General features: G+C 37.9%; 1 protein-coding gene across 3 annotated transcripts in view; it reads left to right on the forward strand.

Moving 5' to 3' along the window:
* Positions 1-18,744, forward strand: part of LOC132145655 (regulating synaptic membrane exocytosis protein 2-like) — a 175,685-nt gene that overhangs the window by 35,971 nt on the left and 120,970 nt on the right. The gene's annotated exons all lie outside the window — the stretch shown is intronic.

The following is an 18,744-nucleotide window of genomic DNA, read 5'->3' on the forward strand; positions in this document are numbered from 1 at the left end:
GTTTTTTTTTGGACAGGAAATTACTCAAATCAAACATTTTTATTATTCATGTAATTCGTATAAAAAAAATTAAAAAAACGACCTCACTGCTGTTAAATGCATACAGGTGCATCTCAAGAAATTTGAATGTTGTGGAAAAGTTCATTTGTTTCAGTAATTCAACTCAAATTGTGAAACTCGTGTATTAAATAAATTCAGTGCACACAGACTGAAGTAGTTTGAGCCTTTGGTGCTTTTAATTGTGATGATTTTGGCTCACATATAACAAAAACCCACCAATTCACTCTCAACAAATTAGAATACTTCATAAGACCATTAAATAAATAAAAAAATAAATTAGTGAATTGTTGGCCTTCTGGAAAGTATGTTAATTTACTGTACATGTACTCAATACTTGGAGGGGGCTCCTTTTGCTTTAATTACTGCCACAGTTCGGCGTGGCATGGAGGTGATCAGTTTGTGGCACTGGAGGTGGTATGAAGCCCATGTTTCTTTGACAGTGGCCTTCAGCTCATCTTTATTTTCTGGTCTCTTGTTTCTCATTTTCCTCTTGACAATAGCCCATAGATTCTCTCTGGGGTTCAGGTCTGGTGAGTTTGCTGGCCAGTCAAGCGCACCAACACCATGGTCATTTAACCAACTTTTGGTGCTTTTGGCGTGTGGTCAGGTGCCAAATCCTGCTGAAAAATGAAATCAGCATCTTGATGACATTGCATCCCAAATCATCACAGACTGTGGAAACTTAACACTGGACTTCAAGCATCTTGGGCTATGAGATTCTTCACCTGTCCTCTAGACTCTAGGACCTTGGTTTCCAAATGAAATACAAAACTTGCTCTCATCTGAAAAGAGGACTTTGGACCACTGGGCAACAGTCCAGTTCTTCTTCTCCTTAGCCCAGGTAAGACGCCTCTGATGTTGTCTGTGGTTCAGCAAATTCCTTGAAGTTCACTCAAATTCTTGAATCAGTTTTGCTTGACAATCCTCATAAGGCTGCGGTTCTCTCTGTTGGTTGTGCATCTTTTTCTTGCACACTTTTTCTTTCCCCTCAACTTTCCGTTAGCATGCTTGGATACAGCACTCTGTGAACAGACAGCTTCTTTGGCAATGAATGTTTGTGGTTTACCCTCCTTGTGAAGGGTGTCAATGATTGTCTTCTGGACAACTGTCAGATCAGCAGTCTTCCCCTGATTGTGTAGCCATTGAACCAAACTGAGAGACCATTGTGAAGACTCAGGAAACCTTTGCAGGTGTTTTGGGTTGATCAGCTGATTGGCATGTCACCATATTCTAATTTGTTGAGAGTGAATTGGTGGGTTTTTGTTAAATGTGAGCCAAAATCATCACAATTAAAAGAACAAAAGACTTAAACTACTTCAGTCTGTGTGCATTGAATTTATTTAACACATGAGTTTCACAAATTGAGTTAAATTACAGAAATAAATGAACTTTTCCACGAAATTCTAATTTACTGAGATGCACCTGTATTTGTTATTGTCTTAAAGAAATTAGCAAAGATTTCTTACCTCTTTTCTCAGGATATTTCTCATTTCGTATGTGATAATTAAGAATCTCACTCAAAGCAGCATTAATAAATAGGAAACTGCAAACATTTGAGATCTTTGTATTATTTAGCCACACCCATGCATTGAGGGTTTTGAAGGAGCTCCTTAATTATCTTCTGTGACAGATCTTGGATAACACTTTCTCATTCAAAGCAACATTCAGTTAACAGTCACAGTTACATCAGATGTATTTTCGGTTTCATTTAGCTGTGCTCAGCTGTTTTTGAATGCAGTGTCTCTATATTACTGTTGCAGACAAAACACCACCAAATTAAAGGAGTAGTTCACACAAAAAAGGAAATTAGTTGAAAAAGTGCTCACCCTCAGGCCACACTAGATATAGATAAGTTAGTTTGTTCATCAGAACAGATTTGAAGCAATCTAGCAGTCCATCACTTGCTCACCAATGGATCCTCTGCAGTGAATGGGTGCCGTCAGAACGAGAGTTCAAACAGCTGATAATAACATCATAATAATCCACAAGTAGCTAATCCACACCACTCCAGTTTGTCAGTTAATGACCTGTGAAAAGAAAAGCTGCATGTTTGTAAAAAAACAAATCCATCAAGATGTTTTTAAAGGGATAGTTTACCCAAAAATGAAAATCTGTTGTTAACTTACTCACCCTCCTTTTTTTTCTTTAGTAGATAAATAAAGATTTTTACCTGAATTGGGTCCTAAGTGGTTCATAAAATGCAAGTCAGCTGCTGAGAATAATAATAATAAAAAAATAAATATCAAAGACACCCAACGATATATTAAGGTCTTGTGAAGCAAAACAATCAGTCTTTGCAAAAAAAAAAAAAACAAAAAAAAAAAAAAAAAACCCTGAACATTATTTATGACATTATTACCTGTAATCCAGAGCCTCGGTCAAACATCTGTAGTGATGTCCAGTTAGAGAACAAATCCATCTTTTGAACCAGTTGTTTTTGGTGAACTACTTGAACCAGAATTGTCTAAATCATCTTAAACAGCTTGTGGCTCAAGCAGCACAGATCTACTAGTTACTCATTTAAAACTCACTTTCAAATGCCTGAGTCACTGCTACTCAAAATTATCTCATTATACCATCATATACAATCCTTTGATGCTGTTTTTGCCACCTCATTCAGCACACAAGTTTCTCCAGCTAGCACTGAACTGAACCGAAGACCAATGAGCTGCTGATAGGCCAAATGAACATTTTTATGGTTTGTCATTGTTTATGTAAAAAGGTGAGCTGAAGTTCACTTTGCTTTAGACATGTGACACACATTTCACATCATTATTGGGTGCTTTAATAATAATTGTGGATTACTGTGATGTTTTTATCAGGACTCTAATTCTGAAGGCACCCATTCACTGCAGAGGAACCATTGATGAGTGATGCAATGCTAAATTTCTCCAAATCTGTTCTCATGAAGAAAAAAACAAGCAAACAATACAAACACAAACAAACTCTACATCATGGATGGCCTGAGGGTAATGACTGAGGAAATTTTCATTTTTGGGTGAACTATTTCTTCAACCAGTCACAACATAAAGCCCATTCACACCAATTATGATAACTATCACTATGAATAAGAATACTGCAAATTTTACTCCACAACAATAACACCACAGAGACACGATATGGTTGGAATTACTTTCAGAATGATCTTTTTCAGCTGTTTAAGTATGAAAACCATTGGCAGGCAGCCAATCAGAATCCATCCTAATTTAAAGAGCATGAGCATTTAAAGAGACAGATTACAACACTGCAGCGTGGGCTTATACAGAATGTTATCGTCCATTCATCATTTTTGTCACTTTCTAGAGGACTACTATTTTTGTTCTAGATGAAGTAGCCTATTAGAGGATGCTTGAGTGACGATCCTTTATGATGACGATGGCAGTCGTGATTAGCTTTTATAACAACGGTGGCAGAGAGGAAAAGAGAAACAAATGAAAAACGGAGACAATGTCAATAAATGTGATAAATGATTGTAGCAGCGCTTGGAAATGAAAACGTGTAGCCTACTCACGTCACAGAACGCCAAAGGAGATTCGATTCGCCGAGTTCAGAGACGCCCTTCAGTTGCCAGATCCTCTTCAGATATCACTTCCCAAAGTGAGCAATTTTGAAATCAGGTCCAGCGCACTGACCGTGTCTCAAAACCTAGTAATCTGACTGCATAGACATCATATGCGTTCACATACAAATGCAGTTTCAGGCTCGATATTTTGCCGATCACTGTTGCGCATCTCTCATTGAGAGCTGTGCAATAAAGCAGCCCATGCGAGTGCGTCAGGAATGATGTGTGTGTGTGTGTGTGTGTGTGTGTGTGTGAGAGAGAGAGAGAGAGAGAGAGAGTCTGTGCTGCTTCAGTTTGTCTGATTCTCCGAGGCGAGACGGTGGCGCATGGACGCAGCTCCAGATAATCCAGCAGCCGGTAAAAATGCAGCGCTGGTTTTCTGTCTCTCTGGCACGCCGTCAGACAGGATCCATCCCCCGCTCCCAGCAGCCGCAGCAGCACCTCAGGGCTGGAGCATGAGGCGCACATCCATCAGGTCTCCGGGAAAATATGGGACTTGATCGACACGGCAGCGCGTCGGATGCAAGCGGTCGTGGGGCTGTGGGTGTGCTGCTGTCTCTTCCTCGAGTGAAACACTACTGGGATCGGTTAGGGAGGAGGGGGGTTAGCTGAAAATGCAATTTGGGACATTGCGACAGTTCTGTAGCTCTTTTCTATCGCATTTTAAGCCACCCCAGAACACCTCGAAGCCGGAGCTGGTGGGACAGGAGCGAAACGGCAGGTGAGGCGATCGATACCCGCTCACCGATCGATCATCACACCGGAGCAAACAAATACAGAAATACATCACATTGACATTCGGGTTTTATCGCTTAAGATTGGCATGTGTGACATTCGATACACTGTTATGTTTGCTTGAGAATATTGGAACACTCTTTATTTCAATGCCCATTAATTATTTTATGCAAACTAAATGATTTATATTGCTATTTATATACTACACCTAAAGTAAAGTGCCAGAAATGAATGCTGATTATTTAATATTAGGATATTAGACTACTTTGCACACAATGTAGAAAAGTGAAAAGATGTGGTTTTTACCTTAACTAGCTGGTGTGACTTTTAAAATGTAGTTAATTTAGCCATTTAGCAATTTGATTAATAATATTCTTGAATTCAACCACATAATTTAAAGGCTGACAAAGAAAGCATGTTAAACACTGCTGACTGATAATGTTGTTGCCATTTATTTCATTAGGCTATTTATTTATTATATGCTTCTTGCATTGGATTTATAGGGCAATGGTACAATACAAATATCATTGTTATGCTTTTTTTCTTTTGTTATCTAAATTCTTCCTTGTGCAATATTCTATAGAAGTTTATTTTTGCATTAAATTGCTCTCCCTCATGCTTTTTTAGCTGATTCTTTGCTGGAGTGGATTTGAGTTTCTCTACGATGCTAATTCAGTCTATGAGGAGCCTTGAGCTATTTATAACTCAATCACAATAACTTGCTTTAGGGAAAATGTCCTAGTGAGTCATTCAGTGAAATCCTGATTTATTAAGCAATATTACAGCATGCCTGGAAACAGTGCATATGGGTTATATCATAATACAAATAAACAGCAGTGTGTTTTTTTATGATTATTATTTACAACATACAGGCTACAGTGTCATGGTTTCTTGGATGGGTTTATTCACGGGCGCCTTTCACAAGAGTCTTGTGTTCACAGGAGCACTTTGTCATGTGCATGTGTCATCTGCATATAACGGCTGAATAAGATGAAAAAGGATTTGAAAAATTGCATGGCTGCAATAGTCCCATAAAATGTACAACATGTAAAATAATAACCCCAAAAACACAAATAATACAGATTATTAAGGCTTGTCTTAAGTGTTTGCACTCATGCTTAAAATTGTGTGGCTCTGCATAGTTTACATGTGTTGAAGAAACCATGCGCTGAAATTTTACTTCAAATCAGAGTGAGATGGCATTCTCATTACCGGTAATTAATTAATCTGATGCATTTCTCAGTGAAAAAGAATATTAAATGAGGTATGTTAGTATTTTTACGAGCTTGTAAGTCACAAAGAGCTTTCAAAATGTCTAAATGAGTCGAAACAGTGGCAGGAGTGTTTAGGGTCACATGCATTTTGAAATGTCATGGCCTTTTTTGGTAGTTTAGACGTCTTTGGTCTGCATTGTGGTCATATCAGAATTCCTTTGGAAGATTGTTTGTTTCGCACTAAGGTTTGGATGCCAGCGTTCACACTTATTCAAATGAAACGCACCAACACAATATTCCAATGTTTGTTCATTTTATGGCTTCATTTGCTAGATATTGGACTGAAAAATACTGATGTTACTCAAACTGGGTATAATAACTTCAGGAAATAATTTTTGATAACAAATATTGCTTATAAATCCCTTATGCTATATTTCTTTATCAGTTTCTTTTATTTCAATTTCTTTTTGGAAGTGATTGATTGTAGGCCTCATTGATTTGAGCCATTCACTACATTGTTTAAAATAAATATAGCCAATATTATACACAGGTAATGCTTTTTTTACTCAAAGTCTGAGGTGCATGAGCTCAAATCAAGAGGCCTACAATCAATCAGTTCCAAAAGAGAAATACAAACCCCAGGATTTGGTGATAATATGAAAGATTGACAAGCCTTTTTGAATATAGTTGGTCATTTTTGACCAGGGACCCCAAATTAGGTAAATGATTTTAAACTTTTACATATTGAAATTCTGACATTTAGATGAAAATTATCAAGGCAAGTATTTTTGTAAAAAATAATAAAATAGACCCGGAATATGTTTCAGGGAAGTAAATAGAGTCATTGTTGACTCACTTTTGACTCAGACATCCAAATGGGATGACTTGAGCATAAATGTAAGTGTATTACATTATTTTACTGTTATTAGGAGAATGTAATCACACAAAATTGAAAAAAGCGAGCCACATAATTGTTTTAGCTATTTTTGTGGTGATGTACACTTTTATTCAAAGGTTATTTTTGGTTTACTTAGATCAGCTTCAAGAGATTTCACCCATCACCCACAAATCATTTCACTTATGCTGCATAATGTTTTCAGATACATAAGTTATGTATTGGCAAAATGACATACTTTAATACAGTCAGAGTTACATAGCTGCAAGTAACAGACTCACTTCCAGTGAGTTTGTGTGTGTGATATTGATAATGAGATCCTCAATGCATGCTTATTCTTTTGTTTCAAAATGAGCAATCGAATATTATTTTTTAAAAATGAACAAAAAAAACAAACAAAGAAAATCAATGAATCCCTTCCTCGGCCATTTTATTACATTGTTATTCACCCATTATCCATTTATTATCATACATATATGTTCTGTAAACCTAAAACCTTAGTTTTTTTACTTTCATGTAATTCCAAATATAGTTTGTACATAAACGTTACAAACAATCAGAGGTGGGTAGAGTACCCAAAAACTGTAAAAGTACTAGTCTTGAAAAGTTACTTGAGTAAGAGTAAAAGAGTATTGGATAAAAAATCTACTCAAGTAGTTAGTTACTAGTTACTTTGGGTCATATATACTGAGCCTATTTTTATTTAGATATATAGATAAAATGTATGTAATATATGTGTGTGTGTATAAATGTATATATTTGATCAGCCTTTACTCCAATTTATGTAATTTATTATAAAACCCTGTCTGTTTACTTAAGTAACAGATATAGGTGTCATGCCATAACATATTTTTAATACGACTGACTTTATATTAAATGTGAATTTAACATTGAAAGTTAATGTGATATAAATATTGCTACTAATCTTTCATTGTTCAGAAAGAGAGCAAATAACATTTACATTATTAAAGATCATTTTCACTGACAGTCTAGATTTCAATCACTCTCAGAAACTCCCATTAAAATCACTGAAACTGTTAACACTGTGAAATCAATATCTTAATTATAGATTCGTACACACATCTGCACTTTGTTGTTCCTGCGAGAGAATTCGTCAGAAAGAGGTATTCAGTCAGGAGCGAGTGAAGGAAGCACCGGTATTTTAGCGATGACTCATCTGAACGCCTCTGATTGGCCAATGCTTTAATAAGCTCAAAAGAATCATGTGTGATTTGTTATAATACGCAGCGCTGTATAAACGCATCTATCTCTGGCTAAGCGCCAGCAAGCAATCACAGATCTGAATTTAGCAGCTGACTTGCACTAGTGTGATTGTATTAAAATTAATAAAATCTTAATCGGCTATTTTTTGTCTTTTGGAAGCTGCATTCAACTTGACTCCCCTCTTATAAGCCGCACACGTACAACAAACTAATGTCACAGTGGTATCGTGTACTGTAATCTAATGTAGCCCAAGTTATTACCTGTTAAAAAGTAGACAGCACACGCGGTGTTCATCTAATAAGGATCTCCATCGCTAGCAAATAACAACCTTTGCAGATTTGCTTTCAATTCAGTGCAGTTCCATCGCCACGTTTTCAACGCGGCTGAGTGAAGTGAACCACTTCAGATGCTCAGCGCGTGCGGCAGGGAACTGAACGACTCATTCAAACTGATTCATGAACCAATTCACTCGTTTGCCAATTGGTTTGATCAAGCCTTTGAACAGATTTGACTCAAAAGAATGAATCATTCGCGAATGGGCATCGCTCATTGCCCAGAGAAAAGTAGACGGCATGTTTGGAATAAACTGAAGCATTTATAACATTTATTGCATTAAGATAAAGTAACGAGAGGAGCGTCGCCCACAGCAACGAAGTAAAAGTACAGATTTTTCCCCAAAAATTTACTCAAGTAAGAGTATAAAGTACCCATCTTTAAATATACTCCGAAAAGTATTAGTTACCCCAAAAAATTACTTAAGTAAATGTAACGAAGTAAATGTAACTCGTTACTACCCACCTCTGCAAACAATAATGTTTTTATTTAGAAATACCTAGTCAATTTCATAAATAAGCACAAAAACAAGAAGTAACACACTGAATAAAAAATGCCATTTTGAAGTAGAAATACTGAATTTGTTTTATTTACAACTTAAGAGTATTTTATTTTACAGCATATTCAATAGTCTCACAAATAAATAAATAATAAAACATAAGCAATTATGCTGGCGTGTATAGCAGTATTTCTACACATTTCCCAGTGCTGTGTTCTTACAATCCCGGCTGATAATGTATTTGCGAAATATTTATACCCACTTAGCAGCGACCCATATCTCAGTGGACCGAATCATTTTCCTGTATCCCGGTATCTGTGCTAATGCTGTTGATATTGCATGTGAGTGGTGGGCTACAGAAATGGAATCTGACTCCCTCAGATGTCCTAATTAATTGCGGGTCACATTTCGGCCTCTTTCACTCTGGCTGATTTACTCCCTCAATCATTGATTATTTAGGAGCTGTATTTTCTCTAGTGTACTCTCTTCCCAAAAGCACTCGCTCTGAATCAGTCAGGCCTTGTGCGCCAGCTCCTTTTAATGGAAATCCAAACCGATCGATGGACAGTCAGAGCAGCCCGTCCCGCTGCGGGCTGGAGCTGTTATAATGTTCATCTCTTTTCAAGTGGTGGAAAGTCAAAGAGCTGCAGCTCCAATGATGAAAGTACACATGCTTATTATGCACCATATGTTATATGAGGCATGTTTCAGGTTTCATCGGTTCACTAAGGCTGCATTTATTTGTTTTCATCATTGAAAATAATCTGAAATATTTTCTGAGCATCAGATCAGCATATCATAATGACTTCTGAAGGATCATGTGGCACTGTAGACTGGAGCAATGATGCTGAAAATTCAGCTTTGATAAGAGAAATAAATTCTATTTTAAATAGATTCACATAGAAAAGTTATTTTAAATTTCAAGGAATATTTTGCTATTAAATGCAGTTTCTAATGTATTTTAGATCAAATAAATGCGACCCAAGAGAGCAGAAGAGACTTTTTTAAATGTTTTCTTGGTTTACAACTATTATAGCAGTAACTTATATTATTACGTTGTATAATGATTTAGAAAATTCTAGCATGCAGTTTGTTTTTTATTCTTGCACATCTTGCACAGATCCTTGACTGAAATCTCTACGTGATTTAAAGCGAAATGTTTAATGAAGTCTTTATCTTGTAAGTTCTTCAGACAAAGTGCAAGTGGAACTGGATTTTCTGAAGATGTGTGTGTGTGCTGCTTACCTGTGCAGATCTCAGAGGAACAGTGCTGGGGTTCTGTAGGTGTTTGCAGAGGTGTTGCTAAAAAAGGCCGCTGTGTGTGTTTTGTAAGGATTTCTGAGTGTTTTGTTGAGTGTTACTATGCAGTTTCCATGGTGTTGTGTGTGTTTAGTGGTTACTTACTGGCCCATCAAATAAAAGCCCTCCTGGGGCTGGGCGATAGGGCAAATAATAAAATCTTGATTTCTTTTTTTTTCAGAAGGTTTGGCAAATTCAAGAAAATGATTTAAATTATTATTAATATTTTACTTTTTTTTCATTTAACTAGTCACCCTAAAAATGTTAATATTCTCTTTATTTAGACATTATTTTCCAAATGCAACACATGAACTGAAAGCGAACATCCCACCCTCCCTGCAAATCACCGTCCAAAGCCACGCCTCCTGAACGCATGAACGTGAAGTACGTAAAAACATCAGACGACCAGAGACAATATTACAACAAGACGCTACATTATATGCCATTTACTGCTGAGAAAACTTTATGGTTCAGTTAGTAAAAGTACTACAATACCTGGAAGGAAAACAGGTTGTTGATGTTTTCTTGCCATTCTCGCTCTGGCTGCTCAGCGTACATGAATGCGCTGATGACGTATCCTGTCTGCACGAACCGGGTGCACAGAGGTATGCTAATGCATATGTTGACAGGCAGGTAGAAAGTCAATCAAAATGCTTGGAACGAGCCACGTGTTCAATGGAGCTTTCCATCAGATTTCTTCAATTCATGGGTTTAGGTGTTATTTATACACAAAAGATGCAATGGATTGCTTTGATTTTGGATTCTATGTATTTTATGAATGAAAACGTAACCTATATTTTTCTTAATTTAATGGTTTAATGTGTATGGAATATCTTCAGATCTAATTAACAAATTATGAAGAGTTTGGGCTCCTTTTAATCTGGAATAAAAATTTAATATGGAAAATAATTCTTCAGTTTTTCTATGATTCTTTCATGAAGTTATGAGCTAAAACAAAGGACTGCAACCTTTGATTTTTTGTTTTTGTTTTATGTGTTATAGCTTTATGAGAGATCTTTAGATCTGAACGATGGATTATGTTGGAGTTTGGGCTCTTTTCGGGCACATGATCTGTTGAGGCAGAGTTGGGGAAGCTACTCTGAAACTCTAGCTTGACCAGCTACAAGCTATTCGTAAATTAAAGTAGTTAAGCTACATTAAAGCTACCCTTCTGAAAAAGTAGATAGCTGCACTACAAGTTGCTGTCAAAAAAGTAGCTAGCTACATTGAAACTACTTTCAATTTTTATAATAATAATAATTATTATTATTATTGTATTTTTACTTTTTAACATTACAAATAAATATAGTTATATACATTATCTCAGACTGACTGTCAATGTGCAAAATTGGTACAAACATAACATCAATGCAAGAACAAAATGAATGCAACTTAAACTAGATATGGAGGAGTCGTAAAAGCAGCATGTTAAACTCACAGCTCATGCGGTATTAACTGACTGTGAATTGACACGTTAATCATCAGCTGCGCTCGTGAAAACTGCACTTTGCATAAATCCCACCGCAACAATCTTTTGACAAATGATAAGCACGCTACTGTATCGCGATTTTATTTTCTGTTCGATTAGTGTTCATTACAAAACTGTAGGGGGACAGATTGTATTACGATGGTTCATCATTGTAAAATTGACATTTGATATAGAGTGCAATAAATCAGGAAGATTAATCCATTTAAAAAAGGCTATTATTCACCTGTTGTATATGCTTTAAGTCTTCGATGTAGATCACATTTTAATCTTTGTTTTGCATGAATTACAATTGATTCATGTGAAAAATCCACTCCTGTACATCCTTTTGCAAAATCATCAGACGATCTCTTGTTGGTGGAAGGACTGTAAAGCCGCACTATGCGTGATATCACCACAGATGGTGGTAATGAACAAATGTAGTTTGTGAGCTAGCCAGAAGAAGACTTCAATGCATTAGAGGCTCGTGACTCGTAGGAACGTAAAACAGAATGTAGTGTTTGGTCGTGCTACACAGCTACTTGCTGGAAAAAGTAGTTTGCTTCTAGAAAAGCTACATTGTTTTAAAGGTCCTATGACATGAAAATTTCACTTTCTGAGGTTTTTTAACATTAATATGAGTTCCCCTAGCCTGCATATGGCCCCCAAGTTTCTAGAAATTTTAATCGGTGCAAATCGAGATTTTACTATCTTTCTCTGCCTCTGAGAAAATGGAAGCTCAAACGGGCTGATCTTGAATCTCCTCTTTGTGACGTTGTAAAGAGAAATGTTACCTCCCCTTTCTCTGCTTTGCCCGCCCAAATATTTACATATAATTCAGTCGCAATGTCAGCACAGGCGTAACAAACAGACTTTTATGATATGGATTCGACAGCACCGCCACAAACAGTGAGTAACAGTGTTCATTAATGCCTGATCTGTGATCAGTGATTTCTGATGTGTAGCTAATCATTCAAGTTCACACAGACTTTCTTTCTAAATCGTTTAATACTGTTTATGCATCAGTGAATCAAGCCAGTGACTGAACGATCAACTTCACGTTGTTTCTCTTAGTAGCATGAAACAAATCTGTTATTTAAATTGTGATTTAACTACAGAGAGCGATCAAAGAACGCTCCCTTTTTTCGGAGCTGTCACACATCGCGAGGATATCTGCACTCTTGCCCAAACTGCCGTTACAATGAATGACGCCGTTATGCTGCACAACAAAGCTCTTACTGTATTCATGTGTTTGCTGTTAGTTGTGGTGAAAGCATTTTGTGAGAGAAAACGTGTTGCAATAATGACGAGATGACTGCATTCACGCGATAAACAGACTCTGTCTACTCAATGCTCATCACTGCAGTCTTTCATGTGATGGGAAAAGATCGAAAAAATAATTATATAATCAACAAATCCACGATTCGTTAATCTCGACAGCTGTAATAGTATATATATATATATATATATATATATATATATATTTGAGAGGGGTCCACATGTAATACGCATTTCGAATGCAAAGATGTCAGCCAATCACAACAGTTGTCGTTTACTCGGAGTCTCACAGCAGACACGCCCCTTCAAACAGAGCATTCAAATCAGAGGGCTATTATCAGGATATAAAAAATGCTTTTTATTTCTAAATTTTAAATGTTAAAATCATACTAACAATATAAGTACACCTAAGGAAACATTAAAAAGCATTTAAAGAAAAGGAAATAATCCATGTCATGGGACCTTTAAAAGTAATGGAGCTACTGTCACGATACTGAAAAATGTAGATACGTTAGTAAAGTTGCTATTTGTAGTTAGCTACTCCTCAACACTGTGAGGCAAAGTGATTTCAAAGTGAGTTTTTTTTTGTTGTGCATCCAGGAATTTATTTGGTAGATGTGTTTCCATCATAGCTTATGCATGGTTTCTTCTACAAAATGTTTTTTTAATAAACATTTTAAGATTTTATACACATCTTGACATGTCCATGAATATCTCAAAATGTGCTGAATGCAAAATGTGCAAAATGATAATGCAATATCTCAAGATGTGCATTCAAATGTGTTGAAGCATAGCTAATAAGATTAAGGGATTTTTCCACTTTTATTTGCCGTCTGCCACCAGCCACACGATTTGAGTCGCTGTTCATTTCTAAACAGTGTGGGCTGAGTTATAGCAATAACAATAGTGAGAGTTGCCTTATCATGCAGCACTAATAAGGTCAGGGCAGAAGAAATAGACAAGGTGAAGATAAATCAAGACTTGGAGTTTGGTGTTGGTTTATTGATCCTTAAGCTGAGGTTAAATTTAAATGACGCCATTTAGCTGGCAGGATATTTGTCCTAATAAGATCATTGATTGGTTGATTAACAGCATTGTGAATCTATTGAGTGAATTACACCAATGAGAAAGATTATTTTTGAGCCTCTGTCACAGTCGTTGTTACAATAAGTAGCCACTAAAGAACAGAAAGAGATGATGGCACTATTGGGAGCCTGGTTCCTTCATTGTGTTTGATGAGGAAGATACTTTTAGCATTAAAGACGGTCAGTTAGATAGCAGTGGCCTTGCTTAGTCAACAGGAATAGATCAATGCATGCGATGGGAGGCTGCTTGACCTTTGACTAGTAGGTAAGGGGGTTCTCAGATCACGAATGGAGTTATTTATATAGGACAGACCAGTGTCTACCAATAATATTTCATCATATTATTTAGCCAAATATTTAGATTATCTTTTTACCTTTGTAAGATTGAGTTGTTCAGGAAGGGAAAATATGTAGTTTACATATGAAGATGTTCAATATATTTCAAGAAAATAGTGGGGGAAAGTGATGCAGTGCATGAGATGGAGACATTTTTCTTCACTTTGTGCAGTGCATAGTAATATCTGTAGTATTTACATTTACATTTATTCATTTAGTAGACGCTTTTATCCAAAGCGACTTACAATTGCTATATATGTCAGAGGTCGCACGCCTCTGGAGCAACTAGGGGTTAAGTGTCTTGCTCAGGGACACATTGGTGTCTCACAGTGGATTCGAACCCTGGTCTCTCACACAAAAGACGTGTGTCTTATCCACTGCGCCAACACCACCCCATGTATGTAGTTGTAATAATAAAAACTTCGTATTCATCCGGAAGAAGGAGTCGGGAACCGGCGGACAATCAAAATGACATTTTAATAATTCCAAAATAAACACAAAACAGCGCACCAGCCCCTCACGGACGACTGATGCGCTCAAATAAAAAAGCGGGGGGGGGGGGGGGGGGGGGCGCTCAAGGGGGCCCGCGGGAACCTGGGGGTAGGACAGACGAAGGTGAGAGAAAAGGAGATGGAAGGAGGAGCGACAGAGACGAGAGACGAGAGAGGAAAAAAAAAAAATTCTGGTTCCCAGACGCACTGCTGCTCGGCCCTCCACCAGCTGGGTGATCTCCTCCGTGGTGCCTGGCGGTGGCACTGGATGGCCCTCGGCGGATGACACGACACTCCTCCGCCGCCCGGTGGACGGCGACGGCTCCTCCGGTTTTGGGCAGCCGGCAGGAGTCCCCCGTTCCCTGCTCCTCCCCGTTCAGGCGGACGGCAGCAGGATCCGGCTCTCTGGCAAACGGCGCCGACTCCTCCGCTCCCTCACGGACGGCAGCCGCCCCTCCACATCGCGGGCGGCCGGCAGCGAGCTCGCCCGTCCCCGGCAACTCGCTCCAGTCCACCACCTCGAGCGTCCATGGCGGCATCCTCCTCGCCAGCTCCGTGGCACCGTGGATTCACCACAGCGGCGAGGGATCTTCAGCAGCGCGTCCCTCCTTCTCCCGGGCTTCGGCACCACTGTAATAATAAAAACTTCGTATTCATCCGGAAGAAGGTGGCGGGAACCGGTGGACTATCAAAATGACATTTTAACAATTCCAAAATAAACACAAAACAGCGCACCAGCCCCTCACGGACGACTGGTGCGCTCAAATAAAAAGGCAAAACATAAACTAAAGCCAGACCTGGTCCTCTCTCGTCCTTCACTGTCGTCGGTCCAGTTTTATATCCTTCCATCTCCTCTGTGGGACTCGAGACCGGCGGTGGGTCACAGGTGTCGCTGATTTCCCAATCACTCCACCGGCCTCGCTCGTGTTCCCACATCCCTCGGCCCCGCCCCACTCGTCACAGTAGTGTTACTTTTTGGAGGAGTAAATAACATAACAATACATTTTTATTTCTAATGGGATGTAACATTTTGCATTCTTTCTTCTCACTTTGGCTAAAGGCTGGAATACACTATACATTTTTTCCCAGATATTTGCTTGGCCTGGGCTGAAATATCAATTTCTTTATTTAAATCGATTGTCATTTTAATGAACCAGTATCGATTGCTAAATCCCAAGAATCGATCTATGCTGTTTTCAGTTGATGCGTGAACAAATCTTTAAAGAAACATTATTTGTATCCTGCTTATCATCCAATAAATCGCAGTAAGCTGTGGGCTTCGTTACTTTTGATATGTAACAGTGTCAGCTTATAAATTCTGTCAAATTTACTATGAAATTCAAACAATACAAACGTTTTAGCACTCTTTAATATGGCGTGACACATTAATGTAGCTACCTCGGTTCAAACAGCACAAGAACAGATCAAACAGCTTGTACACAATGTGTCATGTAACATTACATCAGAAAAGCCTTTCAGTTTTTATAAACTCGATAGTTAGCTACATAAATATTAGCTGCAAATAAGGAGCATTTTGCTAAAATATGCACTATATTAATTGTTCATTATAGTTTTATTCAACCTGTTCTTCAATATTTATGTAGCCTATGTTTGAGTAGATCCATTAAAATAACTAAAATGCTGTATCATTAATGTCAGACCAGTAGATGATGTTACTTTGTAAAGAAAAATATATAGACTGATGCCTGTTGGCTGAAAATTTAATACCTTCACATGTGCATAACATTAGCGTTTTCACAAATTTGCATTATCATAGTTTACAATATCTTTTTCAAAAACGCACACTTTTAAATTTGTTTTCAGGCTACTAAAATGCTGCCATTGTGTAAATGAACAGGCAAAATGCATAAAGTGTTATTGTTTAAACACCCCTGAATTGAGAGAGACTTTTTCCTTGAAAAACAATTGACACGTTCTATGCCTGATTGCATGTATATCCAAATGTATCAATATCAAATGGAACTGATTTAAGATCGAAATCAATTCGCAACAAGCTGTCAATAACCAGCCCAAAACAATAGTCTCAGTACAGCTGACGCTGTAGTTGCAGGATGTCTGAAGAAATCTGCAGATTGGAGTTGACAGATTTCACTGAAAATGGAGCAGTATGATGGACACGGACCCATCCATCCAAAGGATTTCAAACATGTCTGTTATTTTAAGCAGATTTTATTGTTTTCATTTGTCATGCGTCTCCGAGGCACGTGTTGCATATATGCGGCATGCCGAAGTGTTTTATCAAGTACAAGCTCAGTATCAGTGCGTCCCTACATCCCTGCCATTTTTGACTCCACATGAAAAGGCTGCACTCAACACTTCTTGCTACACTGTAGAGTGTCATTTCCCAAATCCGCAGCCGTTTCATCCTCCCAGAGCTCCCGTCCTCTCCGTCACTGACAGAGCATGACATCTCTCAGCCTTTGATAATACGCAAAGAAATATTCATCACTTCTGCCCTTGAGAAACAAACTTTGCTATAGAAATAACAGTGGTACTTGGCTCCGAGCGGGCCGCCAACGCATTTTTAGCTCTCTGTGCTCAGTGCCGCTGCAATTTTCTGCACTTCAGCCATTGTGCGTCGCACTACATTTTTCTTTTGCTGGAAAGGGCTCGACTGGAGTGGATGAATTGGGCAGTGTTTATCAGAGAGAGAAGAGAGAGAGAAAATCTGTTTTCTTTTAAAACGAGATGAGAAAGTCTCCCATCTGACTGCGCCGCTCACCCACATCTCTCGCAGCGCTGTGCTGCATTGCATGCGTCAGAGGATCCAACGTGTTTTCATTTGTACTCTTTCCCTCGCATCCTCTTTTAAGGCTGCCGACTCGGCTGCCATCCACTATATAAAGAAACAAATAATTTATTCAGCAGCCTGCAAGGCACTCTACAGCCCTATGACCTGCCTGTCTGGGCCCAAAATAGAGACGGTCTGTGTGTGGCGCTGGACTAAGTGATTCAAATCCCACCACACTGGAGTGGCCATTAGTTACAGAGTGATCCTTACAAGACCCGAAATGCATTTTACTCACCCCTTATGTCATTCCAAACATGCATGACTTTTCTTTATTTCTTTATTTTTTAAATGGGACACTATAAAAGAAATTCTAAAGTGCCACTTCTTTTACATGCGGTTTCAAGCAGTGAGAACCATAATCATATTTTCACCATAAAAGCATTACGAAAGTATGGATTTTGTTCCAAGTATTCTGAATTTATATATATTTTACTTTTTTTTCTCATCAGTTTGATTCACAAACAAATCTTTCAGATGATTTTGTGAACCTGATCAAATCATTCATCAAAGAGATCCATCTCAATAGAAAAACTGTCAATGAAAATGTTTTTCTGTTCCTCACACAAAGCTATTGTATGGCTTTAGAAGACTTAGAATGTAGTGCCCAAGTCATATGCACTGCTTACATAATGTTTTCGAAGTTTGAAAAGATTAATTCCCCATTCATTGTACACTACTGTTCAAAAATTTGGGTTTTTAAAAAATGTTTTTGATTTAAGTCCTTATGTGACTTAAGTAATTAAATGAAAAATACAATTTTTCAAAAAATAAATATATTTAAAAAAAGTAATTTACATGCAATCCTTTAGAAATCATTCTAATATGCTGATTTGCTGCTCAAGAACCAATTTAAAGTTGATAGAAAAATGTTTTGTAACATTATGAATCTCTTTATTCTCACTTTTGAACAATTTAATGCAATCCTTGAAAATAATGAGAAAAATAAATAAATCTTAACTGACCACAAACTTTTGATCAGTAGTGTAATTGCAAGGGAAAGCATGTAAAAATATAAATTTTTGTATAAAAGTAAGTCATACAGGTTTGGAAAGACATGATAGTGAATAAACAATGACCGATTAGATATGAATATTCATATTTTGTGTGAACTATTTCTTTAAGGTTTCACCTTCTGTTGAAAGAGAGGAAGTTGACTGGGCTTTGGACTCCAGCAACAGCATTACTCCATCAGAAGTGCAGCGTTTGAGTGATGTACCTTGGATGGGAAGAGTAGGCAATTAAAACCAGTGCATATTTGGAACACAACGAGCATACTTATAGATCCAGAGAACTGCACCAGCGTTCTGGAGCATTCGCCACTGCCTTCTGAAGTATGACTCATGTCTGGCACACCATACTTAGCGCAGAGGTACATTTCTGAGTGCTATTGTCTCTGGATGTTGGTGTTGCTTTGGTGGTTGTGTGTGTGTGTGTGTGTGTGGGGGGGGGGGGGGGT

This window comes from Carassius carassius, chromosome 8 (genome assembly GCF_963082965.1).
Source record: "Carassius carassius chromosome 8, fCarCar2.1, whole genome shotgun sequence".
Taxonomy (NCBI): Eukaryota; Metazoa; Chordata; class Actinopteri; order Cypriniformes; family Cyprinidae; genus Carassius; species Carassius carassius.